General features: G+C 32.5%; 1 protein-coding gene and 1 pseudogene across 2 annotated transcripts in view; both read right to left on the bottom strand.

Annotated features, from left to right (window-relative positions):
* DTWD2 (DTW domain containing 2) overlaps window positions 1–5025 on the bottom strand; it is a 231033-nt gene that overhangs the window by 98206 nt on the left and 127802 nt on the right. The gene's annotated exons all lie outside the window — the stretch shown is intronic.
* LOC120363563 (olfactory receptor 5B21-like) overlaps window positions 1–5025 on the bottom strand; it is a 35424-nt pseudogene that overhangs the window by 27201 nt on the left and 3198 nt on the right.

Below are 5025 nucleotides of genomic sequence, written 5' to 3'. Positions count from 1 at the left end.
CTTGAATTAGCCTGATGATTAAAGACGAGACAGCAACAAAATTTAAATGAAAGTATGAGAGGGGATTACGGGATGATAAAAAGGTAAAAAACTAATGTATAGAGAGAAAGTACTATGTGTAAGATTCATGCTAGAATCTTCTGGTATATTATAGCTTTTAATTCACATGAGATAGGTGCTATTATGCCCATCTTACAAATAAGAAAGTTAAGGCTCAGGGAGCTGAATACTGAACAAAATAGTCTGTTTAGGATTCAGAATCAAAGTTCGCCCCTTTATATTGCTGAATCCAAAGTCCATACATTCAGTTTGAATTCTTCAACATATTTACATCATATAAAGTCAAAATATGATATGGATATAACTTTGTATGTAGTTAATTATTAAACATTAAAAAATCCATCAAAAAAGTTCATTAAAAATGAACTTTTAATGTTCATTTTTAATGAACTTTTAGCATGAGAACTGAGATGTTTCAAAGTACAGAACTATAAAGCAAAACAAAGTTCCCTAGCTGATTAGGAAATGACTTTCTATTAATTAAAAATATGTACTTTTCCTCATCCATAGACTTTAGCATACTATTTCCTTAGTCACGATAAGGTAGCCAATATTAAACAGATGAGCAGGAAAAAAAATGAAAACTGTAAAAAGTTACTTCTCTTTATATTTTTCTGGTAATATTTCATAAACAGCTTATCATGTACTATATCATTATTTTATGTGGCACTATAATTTTAATAATAATGATTAAATACAATGTAAATAACATTCCTGAAGGTGATGAGGAAGAATGGAGCTGGTCTAAGTTACTCTGGAAAATGATATCTCAACTGGATACCGTTAGGCTAAAAACACAAAGAATTATATATAAACATAGCAGTCTAGTGGGTAAATCTGTTTCTTGTGGTGATAGGCATTAACAATTCTGAGACTAATTTGCATGTATACTCAGTTTGAACACATAAATTACAGAATGGGAACGAGGTTTCTTGATGGTAAAGAAAGAAATTACATATAAGCAAAAAGAAAAGGCTAGAATGAAACTTGTGGTGCTGCATGAGAGTTTGAGATGCCAGTATAAACTCATTTATCTTAATATATAGAAAATATTACTTAAAATTAATAAATTATTAATACTAAGGTATTAATGTTTTATTTATTTAATATATTAATATTTTAACATATGTGGACAGCTAGATACAGAAATATTACACATGTACATATACATTGGTTAGTATACATAGACATATTTCCAAGGGCTGTCAACTGAGTGAACCTAGAAGCAGTGACACTCTACATAGCAAGGAAGACATCTAGGGCCCATACTTTGGTTTCTAAATACAATTCATCAATAAAAGGAACTCAGCCTCCTTAGAGAAATGGGTGGCTTTAGGGCTAAAGTAGGAAAATGCCAGATGAGTCTGCAGAACCTGGTAGTGACAGAAGGTAAGAAAGTGATCAAGAAAAGAAAGAGAACAAGGGGTGAGGCATGTCAAATGGATCCAGGAACCAACCTGAAGAGCTCCCAGTGACCGAAGTTAAAACAATTTGAACAAAAAAAATTAAGATAGAACTGGATTATAAACCAAACAATAAAACAAATATCCCTGAGTCAATACTGACATAAATAAATGATTAAACAATAACAATGAGATAGAAAGAAATAATTATTATAGATACTCCTTTACAAAAAAAATCCAAGTAATATATTTAGATATTCCTGTTCCCAGGAGGTAGATCTTAATTCTCTCCACCTTGAATGTGAACTGAATTTAGTGACTTAATTCCAATAAATACAGAACAGGAAGCTGGGTTCAGTGGCTCACACCTGTAATCCTAGCACTTCAGGAAGTCAAGGTAGGCAGATCACCTCAGGTCAGGAGCTCAATATCAGCCTGATCAACATGTAGAAACCCTATCTCTACCAAATATACAAAATTAGCTGGGTATGGTAGTACATGCACTCCAACCTAGGCAACAGAACAAGACCCTGTCTCAAAAAACAACAACAAAAAGAACGTAATTACATGTGCTGTCAGGTCACAAAAAATCTAAATCCATTAAATCATTAAGGAAAATAAACTATTTCAATGTCAAAAACTAAATCTATGTACTGGCATCATTTTTTGAAGCCTTTCCCATCTTCTCCTACAATGGCTTTCTCTTAACATTAATTTTATATTTGTTTCAATTTAATAATGCTTCCAGAGATACTTCATACCTATAGCAAATACATATATATGGTGTCTCTTCCATCTACATTTTTACCTGTCACTACACTATACACACTATAGTGCAACCTTGTTTTTTTTTTTCCCACTTACAATATAGCTTAGAGACCATTATACTGCTTTTAAAACTGTCAACTGTATTAAATGCTACTGTTGATGAAGTAATTCTTCAAAATAAATTATGCTCTAAAAATATACAAAAAGACACAGGACTGGGAGGAATTAGCTTATGCAAAAATTAATTATATGTTAGCAAACCAAAAATAATTTCATATAAATTAGTTTTTAAAAAAAATACCAAAATAAAAACATTCAAATCTAAAGTGATGTCTCTGCCACCTTTTCCACATTATTAAATGTGAAAACAAGGTGCTTCAGACCTTTTAATTTACAAAGAAAACATCACCAGTTAGAGAAAATAAATATTTCCATGAATCTCACCAAGCAAGTAGGTAAATGTTTTTGGATTAATAAAATGTAGACTTATTTACTGCTAAGAGTTAGAATCTACAAGTATTTGAATCTTAAAGGACAAACCTAAACAGATTTTTCTCAACACTTAGGTTATAAATTATATGCTAAAAACATAGTCAAATTAACAGCTTTTTCTTAATTTACCTAGTTAAAAATAAAAGAAACTGGAAAATACAAATATCATTTGAAATAAACTCTGTGTAAGGCCGGGCGCGGTGGCTCAAGCCTGTAATCCCAGCACTTTGGGAGGCCGAGGCGGGTGGATCACGAGGTCAAGAGATCGAGACCAGCCTGGTCAACATGGTGAAACCCCGTCTCTACTAAAAATACAAAAAAAAATTAGCTGGGCATGGTGGCGTGTGCCTGTAATCCCAGCTACTCAGGAGGCTGAGGCAGGAGAATTGCCTGAACCCAGGAGGCGGAGGTTGCGGTGAGCCGAGATCGTGCCATTGCACTCCAGCCTGGGTTAACAAGAGCGAAACTCCGTCTCAAAAAAAAAAAAAAGAAATAAACTCTGTGTGTGTGTGTGTGTGTGTGTGTGTGTGTGTGTGTGTGTGTGTTACTCTGGAAATACAGTAAGGAAAACTTGGAAAATGCATAAACACATTTTAGTTCTTTGGCTAAATTGAAAATATTATACTAGTATCATTAAATGTGAACAAATATATACTTAACTGAATATGTCCACATTTAAACAAAGAAGAAGGTTTATTTGCTCTAATTACATTTTAATTATGCATCCCTATTCAGAAGAGTGGGAAAATGCAAGATACCATTCATTAAGGTTTTCATTTATATGGCAGATCACTTCTTTCATGGAAAAAATATAGCAATATTTACATTCATAACTTAGTGAAGACTGTATTTGAGAACTAGAACACCTCTGTTTCAGGGAAAACATCCTGCTGCCTGGGCTTACATATATGTGCTTCATGTTTATATGTTCAAAAAATAAAAAGTTTTTTTCAAATCGGGGCACAATGCTTTCACTGCCTAGGTCTTTAAGTTTCACTGTAGGTCTATTAGGCAAAAGATTTAAACCTTTTCCTACTGTTGCTTTATTTAAAATATAACCAACAGGAACAAAATTTCAAAAATAATATAATAAAGAACATTCTCAAATTATTACATAGCTAAGAGCTACAATTTAAAATTTTCTATCAATGACTATTTTTTTATGTTTATTGAACAGTCCCCAAAAGTACAAGTTATTTAAAATGCTCCACACTACTGGAGAATATAAGTATATTAAAAAGAACTTAAATCATGTTAAAGAAAAACATAAACATGTAGGGAGAAAAAAAGGAAATAACCAAGTGTTTAACTGTTACCATATATGCTCTTAAGTACAAGAGGAATTGGAAATAAAGAGAAACCGGAAGACCACATAGAAGTAAGCGATACAAACAGTGTTATTAGAGGAATCTTTCTAAGAACTAGGGGAATAGACAAAACAAGTAGCTCAAGTCTTAAGCCTGTTTCCTAAATACCTATTTGAACTTTTGATCAATCAACCAACTTGTAACTAAACGCACTGAGAGATTATTAGGGCCCGTTCTTCTTCATTATATTTTCTGGTATTTAGGCTGTTCAACAATATGAACCAGTACCTGCAAGGACTCATAGCCTTTCCTCTTTTAATGTAATCAACTTTACATCTAAGAACCAAAAATATTATTTAAACCTGAGTAAAAACTGTAATTAAAAACAAGCACTATTCTTATGGCCTATATACTTCCAATTGACTAAGATTAACAAATACAGATGATTTTTTAACTAAACAAATTGTTTTTAAAACACACACTATAAAAAGAGCCACGTAAAATACTAGTGGCAAAACAGAAACACATGCTATTAAAAATATCAAAGAAGATAAAGCTGTGTTTTTCACCTATTCCTAATTCTAAAACTCTAGCAGACTTACTATGTGTAAAAACTGCAGTGCTGTGTTGCCACATATCATAATGCTCACTTACAAAACTTTTCAATTGCTAGGTTGCCAAAGCCACATTGCACATTTTCTCATAAACACAGAAGAGCAGCCCTCCTTTTAAATGCAAATAAAATCCTTTTTGCCTACAGAAATTAATGAAAGCATATATTGTCTGAAAAGTCAATTTTATGCTAATTTAAACATACACACATACACACACACACACACACACACACACACACACACACACAAACACAGAGAGCATATAATGTTCATGCCTTTCCAATCTCATGGCCAACTATTCACCTCATAACCTTACAATACACCCACGATTGTGTACTTACAATTTCTGAAATACATTTGAAGTCAAATTTGAGAAAAAGC

This window comes from Saimiri boliviensis, chromosome 1 (assembly GCF_048565385.1).
Source record: "Saimiri boliviensis isolate mSaiBol1 chromosome 1, mSaiBol1.pri, whole genome shotgun sequence".
NCBI classification, from domain to species: Eukaryota; Metazoa; Chordata; class Mammalia; order Primates; family Cebidae; genus Saimiri; species Saimiri boliviensis.
Note: the sequence above shows the minus strand (reverse complement) of the source record. Positions and strands in the feature narration are given on the sequence as shown.